We start from the raw sequence: 21,977 nt of genomic DNA, 5'->3' as shown, positions 1-21,977 counted from the left end.
GAAAGCCTTTGTATAATGCTAGCTTGTGAACGTGGTTTACGAGGGTCGTTTGAAATGTCCGCGCAAAAATAAAACACTACTTAATTGTTTGGGTAAATCTGTTTTATTTTTTGACATAGTTTGCTTTTAGGCTTATACCCTTCGTCCAACGCTGTTCTAGTTTGTTGATCCCTTCTGAGTAACAGGATTTGTCCAATTCTGAAAAATAGCCAATCGTTTCTGTAATCACCTCCTGGTTTGAATAAAATCTTTTTCCCACCAGCCATGTCTTCAAATTGGGGAACGAAGATAGAAGACCCAGGTTTGGGGAATAGGGAGATGTGAAACGAGGTGGAACCCTATTTCCAGTAATGGGACAACAACTGCACACACAAAAATCACTCGATTGAAACGAACGGCAAACACAAAGAAATATACGTGTGTGTATAAAAAAAATTTAATACATTCAACATTTATAAAATACAGCAAATAGTGCTTAATATTATCTATACAGTATACTCGTTCCTAACAGGCACCTCCCATAAGCGGACTATTTTTTCAGTAGGTACATATCACAAATTCTTAAGAATTATTATTATTTACTTTTTTTATACTTTTCTTTAAAGTCGACAAATTTTTCAGTCTTTTAGGTGCTTGCTTAAGAGAGAATACACTGCAATTTTTATTATGGTTAATAAAAATAATAATAATTATAAATTTTTGAAAAGGAAAGGCAAACATTTCTGATTTTAATTGATATTTATTTATTTTAATATACCCTGTGATCAAGAAGTACTGGGAATGTTTAATTTAAACGAACCGCGCACGTCGGAACCGGTCCTTATTTTTTTCTTACGTTGATAGGACTTTTGAAGCGTTTGAGAGATGCTGTACGTCGCAAGCGGCCGGAAATGTGGGCAAACAATTTTTGGATTTTGCATAATGATAATGCGCCATTGCACCGAGCTCAAATTGTACTGGATTATTTGACCAAACACCAAGTAAATACCATCGTGCAAGCACCGTATTACCTGATATGGTCCCGTGTGACTTCTTTTTGTTTCCCAAGTTGAAGTTACCACTTCGTGGAAGGAGATTTCAGTCGATAGAGGAGATCAAAGAGAATGCGACGAAGGAGCCGAAGGCCCTCCCTTCGTCGGCCTACCAGGGGTGCATAGAGGAGTGGGTTAAACGTTGGCACATGTGTGTTGCTTGTATGATGACCCGTCTATATTTTGAAGGAGATAAAATAAATTTGTCTGAAATTTAACTCTGTTTTGTTTTATTTAAACATTCACGGTACTTTCTGACCATTATGGTATGCATTATTTTATTTTAATACATTGCAATACCTTTTGAATTAAAAATAGGTGGCAACGCCATTCAAAAAATATTAAATTATTAAATGTTAGAATTTGTGGCTTATCAAATGGATGGCACCACCAAACATAAATAATTTTAAATAATACTTTGTTCATTCGTTTGAACACATTTTGTTTGATACCCATTTCCCAACCTCTAATTAAATCATTTTATTAATTAAAATTTTTCTTTAACACTAAATAGCAACGGACACAGAGAAATCTTTAAGTTGCTATCTGAGCAGTATCCACTGTTTTCGGCAACTAAAGACGACTTGATACCCACAGTTTCATTTGGAAGAAAATTTGTTGTTATTGCGTGAGCAATGGAGCAAACCAGAATGGATGCAGGGAGGTTTGACGGATATTTTCTTAACCGATGGGTCCAAGAATGAAATAGGGTTTGGAGCCGGATGGTACTTAAACGATAGTAATAAGTAACACTATTCTATGGGGGAAATGGCAACTGTTTTCCAAACGGAAGTTTTTGCCATCCTGAAAGCAATCGAATGGTTGACAGTCAGGCTGCACTGAAGGCCCTGTAGAACGTAAAGCAAACCTCAAAGATTGTTCAAGAATGTAAGATGAAGCTTAATTCTGTTGCAAGACAAAACAGGCTTGTACTTATATGGGTTCCGGGACACTCCGGTGTTCAAGGAAACGAAATTGCCGATGAATTGACCAACTGCGGATCAGCCATCCCCCACAAAGGCCAGAGCCAATAATCGGAATCAGTACGGCAGGAATCATGAATTGGATCAGCGATTATGTATGCAATCTACATAAAGCGCGATGGTCCGGTCTAGAACGCTGCAGAACTGCAAAGTCTTTTATGACAAGTCCGAACAGAAAATTGTCAAACTTTCTACTAAAACTTGGAAGGAAAGACGTTCGGTTGATGGTCGGTATTATTACAGGACACACCACATGGGGTCAGGATATGACCACCATTGGAATCATTGAGGGCCCAATGTGTCTATCGTGCTTGGAGAAGGCGGATAGCACTGATCACTTTCTTTGTGAGTGTCCTGCCTTTGCTAGAGCACGGCTACGAGTTTTGAGTTCTGATGTCGTGAAAATGAGTAACATTCGTTCTCTAAAACTGGAGGGTATTTACAAATTTGCCAAAGAATCTGGAAAATTCTCACAGGACTATCTCTGTCTCTATTCTTTCCTATATCTTTCTCTGATACTTTTCTTCTTACCTACTTGACTATCTACCCTCTTTCCAGAGCTCTAAATACAATGGGCTGTTTAGCCTGAGCGTTTTACGAGCCACCAGATCTCCTGGTGCTCCTTGGCTTGACCTTTTCAAATTTCCATTTCAAATGAAACCGCCTTTAAAAATTTTATTGAATTAAATCTGCCTTTTTACAATTTATATTACTATCTTTTTACTTTTACATTGATGAATGAATTCTATATATTTGCTTACAGTTAATATATGAATTTGTATATAATCAATTTCTTAGTTTCCAAAAGATAAGTGGCATCCCGCTAAAATCTGTTTTTTTATTAAATTTTGTTTAAACGTCTTTCATTTTATACCTACATACGTATATTTTAATAAACAACTGAAGTGTGTGACAAATTGCTAGTTTTGAAATAAAATTCAGATGGCAACGCCATAATTCACAAACGCCCAATTCAGTGAGACCACCTATAAAAACCTTCGCCCAAATTTTGAACGTGCACAGTGTAATTTAAATTGAATGATTGGTGATCTTATTAATATTTTTGCTTACTTCGGATTTCTGTCTATGACATTAAAACATTTGGAAAAAACGAAGCTTTTGATTTTATTTACTTTATTTTATTTTATTTTATTTCATTTTATTTTATCTTATTTTTTAATAAGAGGTGTTATTTTGATATTCAAAGAAAAATGGTATTTTTTAATATAAATGATCGAATGTTTGTTTCATTATAAAGAGGAAGACCTGCCGTTAATAGTGGAAAATAACATCAGGCAAATGACCACCATGACCACGCTTACAGGACAATATCCTTTTCATGAAATTTTCCATAACCGAATTGCAAAGTGGCTGCCCTATGTCCTCGATAGCCTCACGAATTCAATCTTTGAGGACTTGAATCGACCCTGGGATGTTGGCGGAGACCTTCCCTTTCACGTGGGCCCAAAGAAGAAAGTCACAAGGTGTTAAATTAAAAGATCTCGGTGGCCAACTGTGATCACCTCTTTGAGAGATAACACGGTCCGGAAATTTTTCCCGTAAAAGATCAATGGTTTCGTTGCTTGTGTGGTACGTAGCGCCGTCTTGTTGAAAATAAACGTTGTCCAGATCAATACCATTCAATTCCGGCCATAAAAAATCGTTAATCATCTTTCGATAGCGACAAATAATACTTGTTATTGGAAAACCTTTTAGTACCCTTCGAAGAAATTGTTATTTTATGGCAATACAATATATGTTTTTGAATAAGAGTGTGTTAGGGATAGTTTCACACTGAGGCTAATTGAATTTTAGACCTATGAGTCTAAGCTAGTCTGAATATGGCATCATCTCTTGGAGCAGTTTTCTGTCAGAGTTTTTTTTTTTACAAATTTCTATTCGAAGTAAGTGCCGAGCGATTGCAAGCTCCCTCCAATTGTAGGGGAGCCATCAGAGATTTTAGTAAAAGTGCACTAAAATATTAGCGAGGAACCACATAAACTAAACTAAATCTTGCAAAGTTGTTTGCCGCATGCAACATATAAGTACATACTCGTACATATATTTATACATCTGTGCACTGTCAGACACTGCAAATTTACGTTGGGGAAATAACCCGAGCATGAATTGCTTACAATTATTTTCGTACAATATGTGTGCGTGCACCTATACATTGTTGCTCAATTGATTACTACAGAATGCACGACAGAAAAACTTAGTAATAAATCGCGTCGCATAAGAGTAAAATTATTGCTTACGTATGCATACATGAGTCTATAGTTGACAAAACATGTCAGCGTAAATTGTCCAATCACCATTGTTACTCATTTATTGATCTCATTGATACTGTTTTTTACATTTTAAGAGGAATTCAATTTTTCAGTCAGCAGAAAATGCTCAATAACATAAAATTGAAAACTTTCAAGTATAGCACTAATTCGCTCTCATAGCTTTTGTTAATTAAGTGTATTGTTTTGGAACGATTACTTAAAATATTTACATATTTGTAGACATTTTATTTTATATCCCACTGTTTGCCAGCTAGTCGACTATTATGCCACGGCAAATAAATTCGTTTGGAAAATTAGATTTTAATACCTGCTTTTTTCATGTACATAAGTTAATACAATGCAAAATTGCTGTGAGGAAAATACTTAAGATCGAAGCAAAATAATAATCAAATCCTAAAAAACGCAGCCGCAAGGGAAAAGTATACACTACTCGTAATATAATATTTTTTTGAAAATCCTTTTCCCTTATTATCGCTGCACATTTTGCATTGACATTTTTAAGTCTCTGTAACGTATCACAGGAATGGATTCCCATGCTGCCCTGGTTGTTTTAAATAACTGATTCAAATTTCTGATATTCTGCGTACTGAGAGCAATTTGGACGTCATTCCAAAGGCGAGTCGACACTCGAAGATGCCCACTCCAGAATAGTGAGCAAATTGTCTTGAAAAAACTTTTTTGCCACACGAGAATTGGCTTCGAACCATTATCTTGTTGAAACTTCCAAATCACCGGCAAATTATCTTCCGGATAAGGTAGTATTACGCTTTAAAGTATCTTGACTGCATCCATATTACCTTTAATATGACGTATTGGCCCGAAGCCGTTCCACGAAAATTAGCCCCATACCATTATCAAGCCTCCTCGCTTTATAGTGAGTGAACTGAACTTGGCATCTATTGCTTCACGTTTTGGCCACCGCACGTACTACCTACCATCTGGATCAACTCTATTTATTTTTGTTTCATCGCTGACTAAAATATAACGCTATTGTGCTCTCGCCACCGTACCAGTCGACCGTGAAGCCCTGTTTTTGCCAATCGAAGCGCAAATATTCTTTTCGTTATTGGCTTTTCTAGGTGAACAAAAACTTCGAGTTGGATGTCAGCAGCATTCTTTCGGGACTCCTTTTCGACAATCTAACGATCATCCTATAAATCCGGCTAGTAGTCTTTCGCGCTTCCTTTTTTCTGAGAACGTTTTCTGCTGTTTTATACTCAGAAAAATATTTCAAAGCTTGAAAGCCATCGTTTTTGAAATGTTTGCATTGAATTAGCACTGTAGGATAATCCGATATTTTGCCGTTTTGATATTGAATTGTTTCAACTAAAGTCCAATACTCTAGAACCATTTCGGACATCTTGTTTTTTACTTATTTACTAGTTACAATTTAAAGCAAAAAACAATTAATTTGAAAATTTTGGATGAAGGCCGAGGCGTTCTTAAATATATTTCTCACAAAAAATATTAGTGGTCCTACTAGAAAGCAAAAAATTAATGCAAACCCTTGAAGAAAAATAGATAAATGAACGCATAGCAAATCTATTCAAGCACAAAAAGTACCGTTACGACACCGTATTCGATAGAAGATGCGAACATATGGTTATCAACGCTTCGTTCTTAAGTATTTTTCAACGGCTGTACATTAATAACTTAGAATCTACAGGTTTTTAAGTTTCCTCCTGCGCTTCCTAAAGCAGGTTGTATAAAAAAATTAGATAAGTTAAATTATAGTAACTCAGTCTAAACTAGCTGGGACTTAAGTTGATTTTTTTCGGACGCCACAGCGCGCCGTAGCTAAATAATAGAAAAGGCTTTTTCTAATAGCGATCGCCCCTCGGCAGGTAAAGACAAACCTCCGTTTATATTATTGCTTTAAAAAACTGCTTACAAAAACCATTTTCTCATTGGAGGCGGCTAAAAACTGTAGATACCTTCATTTCTAGAACAACATAAAGACGCGCCCGTTAAATAGGAGGAGAAGCTCAGGCAAAAACACACAACATTAATAATAGCGTTCATTCGCCATAATTGTTTTGTTATGCTCTTTTATTTTTTCAGTACAAATGAGAATTTCTAACAGCTTTCATAAAGTGCCGCTTTATATATATATATATGTATATAAGGCGCGTACACCCTTTTTGGGTGTTTGGCCGAGCTCTTGATGTTGTTCCACAAATGGAGGGACCTACAGTTTCAAGCCGACTCCGAACGGCAGATATTTTTATGAGGAGCTTTTTCATGGCGATTGTAGGTTTGCCATTGCCTGCCGAGTGCCGACCGCTATTAGAAAAATGTTTTTCTTAATTTTGGTGTTTCACCGAGATTCGAACCTACGTTCTCTCTGTGAATTCCGAATGGTAGTCACGCTCCAACCCATTCGGCTATGGCGGCCGCAATGCCGTGCCGCTTTACGAAGCAAAAATTCTTGGCAACATTTTAACTTAACTCGATGTATTTTGCTTGTAGATATTTTCGTTGTATTAAGGGATAAGACCTCTCTGAAATTTTCAAAAGTCCATATTATTGAGATGTTTCCGATAAAAATATCTATGTAAATAATTAGAGAATTTATAACGATTTGCGGACAGCGCTGTAGGAGAGCGCAGCAGAAATGTTATATTTTCTTGCGTTTTTCTCGAAAAAAACATTTTTCAGAACGGATTTTTCGATTGGTTAATATTTTAATATTTTTAATGTTTTTATAAACATTTTAAGACTTTTTTGACAAGAAAAAATATTATATAAACAGAGAAGCAATGGAGCGCATAAAGGCGCGTAATATAAAGGTTGCTATCAGTCATTTATTAGTAAAAAATTAATTAATTTGATTAATTTTACGCCACATCGAACTTTTGAGAAAGATTTTCATTTACTTGCTTCTGATAAAAATTGCGATGCCCGTCACGTCCACCATGAAGGATTGTTCTGAGTCATGAATCTCGGCCATTAAAAAATGTTCCACTTTTCAACCCAAAAAACCTATTGGCGTTGAACCTTTTCAGTTGACCAGCAGTGTATGTGCTTGTCTATGCAAATATCTTTACAGATGCGTGGGCGTACAAATACGCTTGGAATTACACAAGACAATATTTATGCAGATAATTTATTTAGACTGTGACAGCTCTGGCGAACGGTGGACCACAATAGGAAATTACAAAGCTGCACGACCGGTCGACTAGACTGGTTGGTTAGGCGTGTGGCACGAGCCAAAGAAAAAAGGAAAACTTATTAGTGTACCCAGCCGTATGCATTCAATATAGCCACGATAGTGGCAAAGGCGATAATATACGCCAGCAATCTTTTTTCGTGATCTGTTCAGTTTCGTGAGAGAGTTTTCAAAATAAGCATTTTTAAATAGAATTTGAGGAGTATAATAGTGCCGCTTGGAAATTAGTTACGTAAAAAAAAATTTCAATAAATGTTATTTGATACGTTATGAGTAAAAGTAGTAAATAAAATGAATCAAATAAAATAAAATATAAATCAAATAAAATAGAAATAAATTCAATAAAATAGTACTTTTTACCCTAACCTTCCCGTAGTTACCATTGCCAGTCAGTTGAGAAAACGAATAATGTTGAAAAGCACTTTAAAGTTAGGAGTTATCGGCTAGGTTTTTTTTCCTTCTTCACTCTGCTCGGGGGCATAGGACCTCGACGTGACTCTTCCGTCGTACACGGTTCTGAGCTTTTGTTTTTGCGCCGTCCCATGCGATGTTAGTATCTGGGAGCTCATCACAAGTATTCTTTGGCTGACCGCGACCCTCTGTTAGCCGACCGTGACCTCTGTTCTCCTCCTTCATTCTCGTTTTCTCAATGTGTGACCTATCCATCGCAATTTTCTGCATTTGATTTGCCATAGGATGGGTTTCTCACTCGTTAATTTCCATAGCGCGTTGCTACTGATAGTGTTAGAATATTCTACAGATGATGCGGAGGCATTTGTTGTCGAAAGATTGTGTCCTCTGATGGTGACACTTCTGTACAACAATACTACCTCCACACCTGAACTGAATATTCGCAAATTAGAGCGCCGGGAGATTTGCGAACTTGCATTCGCCCAAACGCCGCTCTTGCTTTGTTTACCCTGCAGTGGACATCTTCATCTGTTCCGCCATCTGCCCTGATAGTGCAGCCGAGGTAGCTGAAGCTTCCGATATAATCTACCGGGCAACCGTCAACCAATATTCTTGGCGATGTTGACCTCGCTTCAGTCCGGCAGTGCGTGGCAGCGTGACTAGCTTGCCCGCCTTCGCTTGCATGTCAGTGAGTTTGTGAGAAAGAACGCAGATGTCAACGACGAAGTCCAGGCGATCAAGATGACTGGTGAAATTCCATTCGATGCCTCTTTTCTGCAGGCTCATGATGATGGCGAAGAGAAGGGGCGACAAGGGACAACCTTGCCTTACGTCTGCGTTGGTGGGGAATGGGTCGCTGATGTTGCCATTGTGTAGCACTGCCAGAGCGTTCTCATAAAGAGCTCTGGTGGGACGGATTATCTTAGCGAGAACTCCTTTTGTACTCAACGCCAGCCATATTGCGTCTCGTTTGATTGTGTCGAATGCCTTCTTAAAGTCAACGAACAGGCTGTACAATCAGTAAGTAGGACAAAACATACATCGTGGGAGCAAATTTTATGAAATAAATAACTTAAAAATAGGGAAATTTTAAATTGAAAATGGGTTTGTCTTTTAAAAAAATCTAACTTGAGACCACTTGAATCGTAAGCCAATAGTCAAATACCCTACCACTTTTTTTGTCTCATAAACATAATTGTTGAATTTAATGCTGCCTTAAAATTATCGGAAAAGGGGTGCAGCGGGGAACAATTGAAAATTCGTAGAATACCTTTTAAGGCTCTATTCAGTTGTTTGTTGGAAAAGTAGGGTAATGCGAACAAGTCAGTGTTCTAAGATCACTAAAAACGCACCCGTCTGGTAGTAATGCATTTCTCTGCTGGGTATAAGAATTCGATTGTGCCGTGTTTTACTATTTTTCCGGTATCGACAGTCAATTGAATTGAATTAAATTGAGTGAACTTATATTACTTATAGATGAAATATGCGCACACCGCTTATAAATTGAAAACTTATGGCGAACAGACGTCCGTATTGTTTTTATTATAACGCCCGCAACTGAAAAGAGTTGTATCTATGGGTGTACGTAAGTAGATTTTTACTGTTTTCGTGTTATGCGTATTACATAAGTAATTAAAGTAGATATGTAGGTGACCACAATTCATTTTCTTTCAACTCGGCTTGGCTGGTAGTAAACTGGGTCACAGCAAATGCTAGCAAGCGATGGAGTATTGTTCATATATGTAGGTAGTTATAACACATGTACATATGTATATGTATACATACTTACATTCGCGTTAGGTAACTAATGATTGTTACTAAGTTATGTATTGATTGATTTTTATCAAACTAAATAGGTAGTCACTATGGGAGCAATGGGAAATATAATTTTTTAATTGTCATCTTAAAATATCTTGCGTGTTGTAGTTTGAGGTTCTCATATTTTCTAATTGTGTTAATTTTTTATTAAACGAACAACAACGTTTTACACTTTAGAAATGTCACGACAAGAGAAGTTTAGGTTAGGTTGAAGCGGTTGTCCATTGTGAGACACACTCAGGCTCATAGCCCATTGTGATGACGCATGGGGAACTTGCCCTTATCTCTACTAAAACCAGTGTGTAATTTTCAAAAATTTTATAAGATCCTTGATTCCGACAGAGCTGAGATCTTCCAATTCATTAAAGGATTATCCGCCTAGAATGGCAAATCAGCGTCTGGATAGAGCAGGACAATGACACAGAAAGCACAGAATTGTCTCTTCTTCGTCTAGACTACTTTTACAGAAGTCATGCCCATTCTCTGGGCGTGCCTACTGATTAAGCAATGCCCCGTTATAACTGAAATCAGTGTGCTAAGACTGTTCTTATCTCGGCTTAACTAGTAGAAGTTCCGTGCGTTTAGCATTGACAGTCGGCCACAGTTGTCGGACGATTTTGCAAGTGGCTTCATTACACCACCTTTCATTCGATGCTCTTACAATTTCTTCGCGGATAAGTAGTTTACATGTTTGCAAGGGTATACTTATATCATTGTCTATGTTGGTTGGTTGGTTTGAGTGGTGATTCATCCAGAATCCAACTAGCGCTTCCGAACCATTTTGTTGTCACATCTTCGTTACCAACTCGTTTATCAGTTATTTACGGCATAACTACATATATCCAGTCTGTGCAGTTTAAGAACCTTATTAGGTTGTTGACATCCAAGCCAGACAGTTGTTCGAGACCCTCGGCGGAATTGGTGCCGATATTCGCCAGTTCATCGGATCTGCAGTTCCTCTCAATTTCACAATGGCCAGGAACTCATGTTACCATTAGGTGAAATGACCCAGCCATCTTGTTAAGAGATTTGCGGCATTTCGTGGCGACCTTGGAGGTTGTCGACTGCTTTGTCAGAGATTTTATCGCCGCCTGGCTATCAGTGAAAACGAAGATATAATCTCCAGATATCGCATCACCCTGTACCAGTGTCACGGATTTCATTATTGCCATCTGTTCAGCCTGAAAGACACTATAGTAGTCGGGAAGCCGAAAACTGAAGGAGATGCCTAGATGTTTGGAATATACACCTCCGCCCACCCTGCCCTTGAGCTTTGAGCTATCTGTGTATACATGAAGGAACTCGTCCTGTTTTTCCGCGTCTGGTTCCCTCTCTTCCTTCGAGAGTAAGAGGGTTGTGAACTATTGTAATGGCAAGTAGAGGCGGGACTGTATAGTCCACCTGTCCGGGAAACCCCAACGAGTCATCCAAGATTTTACCGTGTCCATAGTCTGTGTTTGACCACTTACTTAAAGGGCATATTGCAATACCGTAGTAGAGAATTGGTTTGACTACTGCTGTGTGCGGCAAGAGAAAGTAGAAAAAAAAAGTACGCACTAGCTTGCACAGCCAACATGAATGAAGTTGGTGCTAGAAGCATTCCAGGATGGTGGGAATGGAACAGCTTTTCGCCATTTCATTTTATGCAGAAATCTCAATGTACACGGCGAAAGAAAAAAAAAACAAAATCAGCTGGTCTACCGACACCACCTTTAATAGACTCCTCTTTTTTCCTTGTGCTTCTTTTCGTTTTTGGAAAAAGACTTATTAGTTGAATATGTTTTTCGAAGCCACACTTGCGTAGAAGAGCCAAAGCTCTTGCGATTGGGCATATGCTCACATTTCGCCGATTTTTCAAAAAAAATTATTTATATGTCGAAACTTCCATTCTCGATATGTAAAGAATCGCCGGTGGCTACATTATTCTGCATTTCACTTAGCTACCGGCACACACTCTTCTTGCAATCACCGAAACTTTAATAATCCCCGGTGTATTTAGGAATATTAATTTATCAGACGCTTTTTACTTTTCATTGCCAACTTCTTCCATTCTGCTTTTCATAGCTTCCTATGTGTTTATTTTCCATAATTCACAAGTGTTTTTCTACCAAGTAATTTTCCTAGTGCAAAGTGTACTACCATTGATTCGCTCAAACCGTACCTTATTGCTTGGCACATCTATTGGTTTCCGACATATAAATTAAAAATAATGATTTTTCTAGGTCTTTGTCATATTCAGTATAATTTTTTTTTTGTGCTTCATTTCGTTTTTGGAAAAAAAAGATTAGCGGTTTATGTTTTTCGAAGCTAAACTTGTGTAGGACAGTGAAAACTCTTGCGATTGGGCGTATTCTCATACAAAGGAGAATACCTCGAGTTCAATTTTCGAGTGCGCTGATACTCCTGAAATTGTGGATTCTAGACAACCACCTAATAACCATCTTGCCAGTTTTGCAATTTGACACCTGTTCAGCTTCCAAAACAAATTTTTTGACTTTTTGAATAAAGTCTAAGAATTGTGCCTCAATTGGTCTGAGAGTACGTAAACAGGTAGTGTCGGGTGTTTTTTAGCTGCATGAGAACTATCGATATAGATAACTGGGAGCTGAGAAAACTGAGCAAACTGTGTTGATATTTCTGTTCAGTAAGGTTCATGAATCGTTAAACGCCAGAAGAACGCCTCCAAATTGTGTAAGTTTACTTTGAAAAAATCAAATCTGTTCGAGAAGTTCATAGAGCACTGGCGGCATCATTGGTCCTTATTTCTTTTGAGTTGAAGGAGAAGCTGCCGTTACAGTGCATGGCGAGCGCTATTGAGCCAGGCTGACTGAATTCTTGTTTCCAAAAATTAGTCAGCAAAACATCGAAAACAGGCAACTTGCCATAAAGCGCGCTTAACAATCAACTTATTGCAATATTCAAGCCACTTCATACGGCCAGATTTATTGGAAGAAGTAGTCAAAAATTGGACTAATCGCGCGGCGGACATATGCCGGGTCGAAAAGAAAGTGAGATGTAAATAAATGCCATGCTCAGAGTCGCATTTTGGCCGTAGTAAATCAGCTAGTCAAATTTACACAAAGGTAGTTGTGGCGCAATGAGCTAATCAAATTTAAATCTTTTCTTCACTTTTATACCACAGCTCTGAGGTGTGAACTCTGCCATTCCTTCACTTGGTGTAGAATTTTCAAATCTTTTTTTAAATTACGCTATTTATCAAATTATCCGCGTTTGTTTTTCACTCTGAAATATTGACAAGACTTGCATAGGATCCTTCGATAAAAGTTCTCATTCACCTTCGCAGTGCTCAGCGTGTGCTTGGTTGAACTTGACCTGACTACGTAATGACAAAGTCGTTATCAAGGACTTCCTCAATAGTAAACTTGCCGGTAGCAGCTGAATTTTGTAATACGCTTAACAAACTATTTACAACTACATATAAATGCATGTGTGTGTATGTACTCGTATGTATTTATGTATGTTAATATTCTCTTATACATACTTTGTTTAAATGCAACCCAGCAGAGAGTAACGAAAAGGGTCGCTTCAAGTGAGTTTAGAACAATTACTAGGACGTGTTCCTTCTCTAATCTATATAAGCAGCAAGTTTGTACGGTGATGTCATGCACAGTGTTACCTGTAGTCGGCTGCAGGCTTTTTTGATAGTTTATTTAGCTATTTTTTTAAGAAGCAAAGAAATCATAATTCAGACTGACTACTAAAACTAAAAAATAATGAAAATATATACATAATTCATTTGCAAACTTACATCTAACTAAAATATAAAAGTTAATCTTTAACAAAGTAAAAGATGAAGTTATTTCTTAAAAATTGAGAAATCTAGCAAGATATTTAAAACAAACTAAAAAATTATATAAGGGCTTATGGGTAGGCAGAGGCCCGAAAAAATTATGATTTTCAATAATTTTTTTTTTGCTAGTCAATAGCTTTATTTTACAAAAATAAAAACATAGCATCAATACACCATCTTTCGACTTAACTTAAGCAAAATTAAAAAAAAAATAAAGAAAAATAACATTATCTAATAATTGTAAAAGTTATCGCTGTTTGTGTGGAGCCCGATTCTCCAGAATTCCCTTGCGGTGATCATCACAAGCCCTTGGAGATTTATCTAAAATCAATCGGACAAGAGAAATTAGTTTTATTAATGGATAATCTTGTGCCTGATCGAAACTTTTTTTCAAAATTAGTAATATGGCGGCCTCAGGAAATATTTTTCAGATTTTCGAGAAGGACAATTAATTGTTTAAAAAAAATCGAAATTTAAAAAAGAGTTCTTTGATCAGGTACGAGTTTTTTATGTTTTTCAAAAGCAGTATAAGTTTTATTGAAATCTACAAAGCGATTTTTAAGTTACAGTGATCACCAGTTCAAAAAACATAGTTTTGAGAAGAACGCATTTAAAGTTTTGCTATCGAGCTCCGGAGCCCCGAGCGGCCTTCGTTAATTGTTAAATAACTCGAAAAGTAGTTAAATGAAATAACACTCTGCAAGGCTCTCACCATGCCCGTCATAACGTATGGCGCAGAAGCGTGGACGATGACAACATCCGATGAAGCGACGCTTGGAGTGTTTGAGAAAAGATTCTGCGGAAGATTTTTGGACCTTTGGCAACAGCGAATATCGCAGGAACGATGAGCTGTATGAGCTTTATGACGACGTAGACATAGCGCAGCGAATAAAGATCCAGCGGCTACGTTGGCTGGGTCATGTCGTCCGAATGGATACAAACGCTCCGGCTCTGAATGCGGTACCAGCTGGTGGTAGCAGAGGAATAGGAAGGTCTCCGTTGCGTTGGAAAGATCAGGTGGAGAAGGACTTAGCTTCACTTGGTGTGTCCAACTGGCGCCGGTTAACACAAGAAAGAGAAGACTGGCGGCGCTTTGTTAAACTCGGCCAAATTCGTTAAGCGGTTATCGCGCCAATTAAGAAGAAGGAGTGAAAAGAAGTGTCGGATTCATTTCAATTTTCACACAATATTTTTAAGGTATTATACTTTAAGAAAATGCTAAAAAAAATCAAATTTTTTTTTTAATTCTGACTACCCCTAACCCCATAATGGCAATGAACCGTAAACTGTGGTAGCTAGTGTTCGTCTTTCATTGTAAACTAATAATTTTATTGTTATTTTTTCGATTAATAAAAGTATATTTGTGTACATATTCAGAGCCGGGACTGTACCTTCGTTCGCGATACTCCAGCTATCGCAATAGGCGATAAGCTGGATCCTAAGCTCAGACGGTTTTACTATGCAGTTTTTACTTTTCTTTAAGTTTTGTTAATCGTGGTGCTGTTAACTGTCCTGTTCTTCTTGAGAGGATTTTCTTTAATATTCCGGCCAGAGCTCTGCATAGGTCGGAATTCTTCTATGTTGCTCTTTCACAATACCTTTATGTTTAGAATGCTCCTATTACACCTTAATTGAGTTTAATAAAATCTCTAAGTTTTCAAAAGATCACCTATTAAAATCTTTGAATATTTATCATAAATAGTTTTATTGTGTTTTATTTTTTTTTATTGCCTATTAACCTTAAAATATGTCCACTTAGCTTATAGGAATCTGTTATATTCATTGGCTTAATAAATAAAATAAAAAAATATAAAAAAATGTTACATCTTTACATCTATCGGCATTTGCAAAAGACAAACATGCCCCGAATTTATTTTTTTAACAGTAGCTTTTTTAATTTTCGGTAACGCCACACACAATTTATTTTCATGAAGGCATCTTTCTGCTTCGTATCCCATATTCAGGTTACTATGGCCGCAAATAAACAAGAAAAGTCAAAGGAACTGCTTAGCCTCTCAAGAGAGGATATCTCGAAGTTCGAAGCTTGTATAACCGTTCCTTGGCTACTTGGCAGGCATTCCTTAAGGCTAGGAGTTTTCTCCCATGAGTATTGTAGAAGTTGTAGAGATGAAGAAGAGGAAGAAACAGTTGCGTGCTTGCTTTGCAATTGTCCTGCCATGTCTAGGTAAACACTTTCAATTCTCTTATATAATTGTCTGGCGTGGGGATGTGCTGCATAAGAGCCACAAAATGGTTCCATGAAGGAAAATAAATGAATTTCCGTGTCGCACAGTGGTATCACAACGGACCTGTAAGGTCTAACCCTAACCTCACCTAACCTACCATATTCAGGCTATATTCCTCACTTATTCCCAGCGTTATCGCTCGGTAAGTTTTAAAAGTGTGGCGCCTACTTTTTTTAACTATGATCTTGTCCTGCTAAATTGTAGCCTTTCGCGCAGTCGTCTTTCGAACTTTCTTTCTTTTATGCATATTTTTGTCTATACTAATAAATTTGATGACATTTTGCCATATATGGTTCTCTTGAATAAATGCTGAACATTAAAAGAAAGGATCGAATTTTTTACGTCCCACGGACGGACTTAATAATTGCCACGCGAAGAAACTCACATTCTGTGAAATAATATTTGTTTTGAACTAGAAATTTACTGAATTGAAGCTCAAGTTTTTTCTACCGGGTAACTATCGGTGTTGAAATATAATAATGTATATGTGTATGTATGTATGAATGTACGTACATACATATACGAGTATGCATATTTAGAGGCACTGCAACGTGAGAACAAACAATTTAGCCTTATGGTAGATCCTCAAGTAGGAATTGGCATCAACTGGCACAAAGAACAAACGCCCTTTACATATGCATACACATACACATACATACAATTGAAGCTCTGTGTGGCTATTGAATTTGCTCTTCATTGCCTCTGCATACGCCATCAAAGGGCATGCAAGTATAAAATTAAATGCTCTGTCCTACCTATGCCGTTTTCACTAATCTACATATTTTGTTCCTGCTGCGCAAAATTTAAATATGTACATATGTATGCATTCTCTCCACCGTGGTGTGCACGTATTTTTAGTTACATGAAATATATGTAATATACTTCGTAATCTTTTAGTTGGGTTATATATTAGTAAGGCGACAGACGATTTGAGTATCCTACAAATATGAAGTAATCAATCAGAATACGATTCGAGAATAAATTAAATCTAAGATTACAGGAGGGAGTATTCAATAATTAGGATTCAGGATACACTTACGGTTAAGTTTGGGCTGAATCCATCCTTATTTTAATCGATTTTTATTTTAATCGATCTTTATTATACCTATCAGTTTTATGAGAGGTAGGTGTGGTTACTATTCTATTTCACTTTAGTAAAAAGGAAAGATGTTCAAGTTAAGTTAAAAGCGAACTAAAATAGTTTCATAGCCAAGGCTAATTGAATTGTTGACTTTCCAGTTTTTATTATATTTTACTTAAGGTTTTTTTTTTTATTCAAGAGAAAAAATTATAATTTTAAAATTACTATTTCGAGCTTTCGAAAGAGTTCGAGTCGAATGCCACACGAATCTGAAGCTGCAGGCTCTCCTTCTCTTCATGAGGAAGAGCTCTGTTGAGCACAGCACATTGATCTGATATTTGAGTGCTTCTATTAGCTCGGAAAAGTCCATGGCTTCCAAGGAAGTGAACTTTTTCCATTAATCTACTCTGGGTGTCAGGGCATAGTAACATTAAAGGTAATTGTAAGGCAGATGAGTTAGCTAGATTGGGCTCCTCCCTCCCAATTAGTCATGATAAGGTCGACATACCCATGCCCATGGCAACATGTAAACTTTTACTAGACAAGCGTCCCATTACTGTTGCAAATCTCTACTGGAAACATTAAAACACCTGCGCTAACAGTAGGCAAACATGACCCGAATAGAACATGGGTCTCACTAAGGGTCTACTTAATCTGAGTAGGAAGGATCTAAGAATCGTAGTAGGTGTCCTATCTAGGCACGGTATAATAGGAAGACATGTCAGTAGATTAGGGTCACCATACATTGAAGCTATCGTAGAAGCTGTCAGGATATAGAAGAGGAAGAGACAGTCGAACAATTTCTATGCGGCGGCATGGCTCTGTGTCGAAGACGGTTGAGATTGCTCAGTCTCGATTTTCTGTACAACATTACCGATTTTGCGAATCTCAAAGTTGCTAGTATAGCCAGCTTTTTAAAGAGAGTAAGGATAGGATAGTTCCGGTAGTATCACAATGGGCCTCCAACTGGTCTACTCTAGTCGAAGGACAGCCACTTTACCTAACGTAACCTAAGGATTATGGATTATACTTACGATTGTGAATATTCTTATACGCATATAGAGGGGGAACAACATGAGGACTTCAGTGAATAAATAAAGAAATATTTTTCCGGACAATAATATATATTCTCATTCACCACATAATTGTCCAATTTCATAATCATCTCGATGAATATGGATGTATTATACAGGGTACGAACCGTATTTGAAGACAATTTGAGAGTAAAACTAATTAGTTTTTATTTTGAGCAAAATTTAATACAACTTCACGAATCTCTTACACAACCCTAACTTCTTAAATATTTATAAAATCATGCCATCAAATTTTCATTAGCTGCACTAACCTCTTCGAGCGGCGTCCGGTAACGATTGCGTGCCCGAATTAAATGCTCCTTATTAACATTGAACATAAAGGTATTAATTGCAGCCTTCAGAGAAAAAATTGTGTTATAAGGATGGTTATTTGTTTTACGCTCACCTACGCCCCTATTCACGCTGTAGTATATTTCAAGCTGAAATCTATGCCGCAACAAAAGCAGCTAAATTAGCTCCTGAATTAACTCCTCTTAATACTCGGACAAACATTATCACTGATAGCCAAGCAGCTATTAAAGCAAATATGGCTCCTTGGACCAACTCGGAATGTGTTCAACAATGCAGATCCAAAATGGATGCTTGTGCGGCTTGTAAAAACTCGCGAAGATGTGCATCAAAAATTACGTAAAATAATATCTTCGACTCCAAATACAAAGCACTGGACCCTAGAAGTCTATGTGGGATCTTTTTACAGATCAGCCAGCACTATCTATACTATGCATAGTTGTCCAGGGAGTTAAAGTCTGAAGAGTTATGCGGCCTTAATTTCAGTGTTATTTGGTTAAAGAAATTTTCAGCCATCCAATTTTGTGTCGCCATCGTTTTGTGTGAAGGAAATTATGAAAATATTGCTGAATGGGTTGGCGAGTACACTATCAATCCAGGGTTTCACTACTGTTTAATTTGATCGGATAACTCGACTTTTCTCGAGTTTACTCAGATATACCGAGGATTTTCATGGACAACTCGACACATAAGACCGTCAGACATATTAAGCTCCCTCGCAAGAGTCCTCATTGATTTTGAGGCGTCCTCATTATCGATCGCTTCCACTTGTTTTATAAATTCTACAGATTTGACAGAGTCAGAATGTTCCTCGTGTTTTTGCGTCGAGGTCTATTGCATCCAATTCATGGCAAACCTTATGAACAAATGAACGGGCGCACTTAAGAAAATTAGAGATTTCTAAATCGGTGTGATTTGCACGTATAGCGCCGATAACTGCATGTCTCTTCATTTCGTGAGTTAAGTTGTAGTCCTCTCATTAAAATTATTCTTTATTTTTGGTGTTTTCGATCACCACAATACCGTTTTGCGACACTGAGAGCTTCAGTTGAGGCAGCTGTTGGCTAGCACCGATATTATCCTATAGTTTTGTCAAAGAAAAATTCCAATAGTGTATCCTCTATGTTTTAGATGTTCTTCGGTCGCAGTCTGCTTTGACCATTTTTTCTAGTGGGTGCCATTTTCAAACCGAATATCAGTTTGTACACAACCGCAAACCGCGTACTTTATTTGCAACTAGTCCTTTTATAAGGACATCCCTACTTTTTACTGCTAGGAAGCAAGTCTGGTGGCAGTTGGTATTAATTTCAAACTGCAGTAAGCCTACTAAATACTGTATATGTACGTGCATGTGCGAGTATGTAAATAAACTCGCATACGTATGGAGTAGAAATACTTTTATACACATATACAACCACACATTTTCGTACTGAACATGCATATTTTTATGCCTCCACTCGATTTTCCATTTCAGCGGCTCTGACTGTTGCCGCTGTTGTAGGCAAACATATTTTTAGACCATCTACTCAACTCGATGTGTCTCCCGTCGTTTCTACTACTAAAATTAAAAATATGCACCAAGAGTCTAAGCAAAACCAGAGCATACGGTGAATTTATCTTAGCGTATTCCGCGTTGTCAAAATTGTCGGGTTATTTAATAGAGGCCTGCACAGTTTTTACATAAGTAAACCTCAGAATATCCATGATATCGGACTGAAATTTATTCCAGATGTGATGTACATACTATATCCATGGTGAAAAGATTTTAGAGGTTTGGTCAATATCAGGCCGTTAACCCACTCTTAGCCGACGAAGTAGGGGAAAACTGAAAAAAAACTGAGATTTATTGGTGATGTACGAAAAAGTAAACTCAGTCTCCGCTCATGTTACTTCGTTTGGAAAAAAATTGTAGCTTCGGCTGCCATGACACAGGGCCTGCCCGCTCGTTTCACACGTATAGTATTCACACACTCGTCCAATCAATCGTTAGTCAGACGGGAACGAAGTGTTATTGGTTGATTTTTTCCGCATATCACCGAACATTCTCAGTTTTTTAGTAAACACATCCCAAGTGACGTCAGCCCATCAGCCTATTCTGTCAAATTCGCTGAGAGCCGAATAACGGTCAGCTAAATAGCACACCTCTAAAAATCGTTTCACCATGCCGTCATCGACTGTACTATTGAGATTTTTTGACTACCGAACTGCCCTCTCAATAAATCAATGTCTTGACCAGCTGTGAGACGTATGCTAGTGTCTTGTTGGAATCTCATGTCACTGAGGTCAGATCCTCAATACACTACTATAACACAGTAATAATTTTCATGGTAGGAAAAATTCGATTCAATTACACTTCCGGCATGAAATCTGGACTCTTAATGTAATTTGAATATTCTCTTTTGAGGCACATGTTGTTTTTTGTTATCTAATAACTCATTTACTATTCAATTTAATTTATTGATATAGTCATTAAGCTGAAAGTTATCTTAATCGATGAAATTCAGGATTTTCTTGAAAATTTTATAGACTCGATGGGTTAATTTTTAGCATTTCAAATAGTTGTGAGACCTTTTGAGTTAATTAATCTTACACGAGTTTGAGCTATTAGGGATCTCCATCATCTGCCTTCATAAAAAGTTTTTAGTAAATTTCAGTGTTAAATCTGTTATAATCAGTTATAATGCAAGCTACATTGATTTCTATAATTACAACGTTGAAAATATAAATTTGAAAATTGGATAAACTATTTCACCACCGACTTATAGGATAAATAGCTGCTCATGTAAGAAAGAGCCCACTTAAACAAAAAGTCAAAATCTTCCATGCAGAATGAAAATAAAGGGAGAAAAATCAAACAGGGGGAAAAAGGAAAATGGGCTTTGGATTAGAGGAGGATGATGACCAGATTGTGTCTACTCACAATTTCGTACTGAAATTCACCAGGTGTGTGACATTTGAGCCTGCTATATACGCAGGTTTAGCAAAGATGTCTGAATCTTAGCTCGGCGAGGCGGAGAAAGTTCTGTGATGATTCTAACACATCCTCCAGACAGTTTCTGCAGAAAGTACCTGAAGTAATCCCAAGTCACAATTCCCGCCGAGGACACCCACCAAATTCGAGAACTGCGGCTTTGAAGTTTAGAAGTTCTCTCGAGTGCCTCCGATCTACCGTGGCCAGAAGCACGTCGCGACTTTGCTCTTTTGTGCACCGTTTTTATCTACGTACTTCTAGGTCATGCTCTCTGGGGGCTCCACTCTAGCGTCATTTTAGCAATATCATTGTTTTCCCTTCGTAAAGTGTGTCCAATCCCACGCCGTACCCCATGTTTAGTCTCGACATTAGCAGGTTCTGGGATTGTTTGTGCAAGTAGATCTTCATTTGTTGTAACGTTGCACACCACATATTCTTTACAATCGTCCAATTAGTCCTTGTTCAGACGGAAACGAGGTAACATGAGTAATGACTGAGTTAATTTTTTTGTTCATGACCAACACAATCTCAATTTTTGCCGTCACATCGCCTATTAAGCCAACAAATCAGCTGATTCCTTCAAAACCGCCAGTGAACGGTCTGAATTCTCTCCACCGTCTGAAAAGTAACATGCCATAAATAATTGCTGTCAAAGATCTGCATCACTCAATCGCACAACGTCGACTGTGACAGAACTTTTGTCATAAGTACGTAGAAACATATCTAGCAGTGCTACTTTTGCACGTAGTTAACAAAAGTAAGAAAACTCCCTACAAAAAAGAG

The 21,977-nt window shown here is 37.5% G+C and overlaps 1 protein-coding gene across 3 annotated transcripts in view; it reads left to right on the top strand.

Moving 5' to 3' along the window:
* Positions 1-21,977, top strand: part of LOC128864424 (solute carrier organic anion transporter family member 5A1) — a 123,273-nt gene that overhangs the window by 54,479 nt on the left and 46,817 nt on the right. The window lies entirely within an intron of this gene.

Source organism: Anastrepha ludens, chromosome 5 (assembly GCF_028408465.1).
Source record: "Anastrepha ludens isolate Willacy chromosome 5, idAnaLude1.1, whole genome shotgun sequence".
In the NCBI taxonomy this organism is placed as follows: domain Eukaryota; kingdom Metazoa; phylum Arthropoda; class Insecta; order Diptera; family Tephritidae; genus Anastrepha; species Anastrepha ludens.
This window is presented reverse-complemented; position numbering and strand designations above follow the sequence as displayed.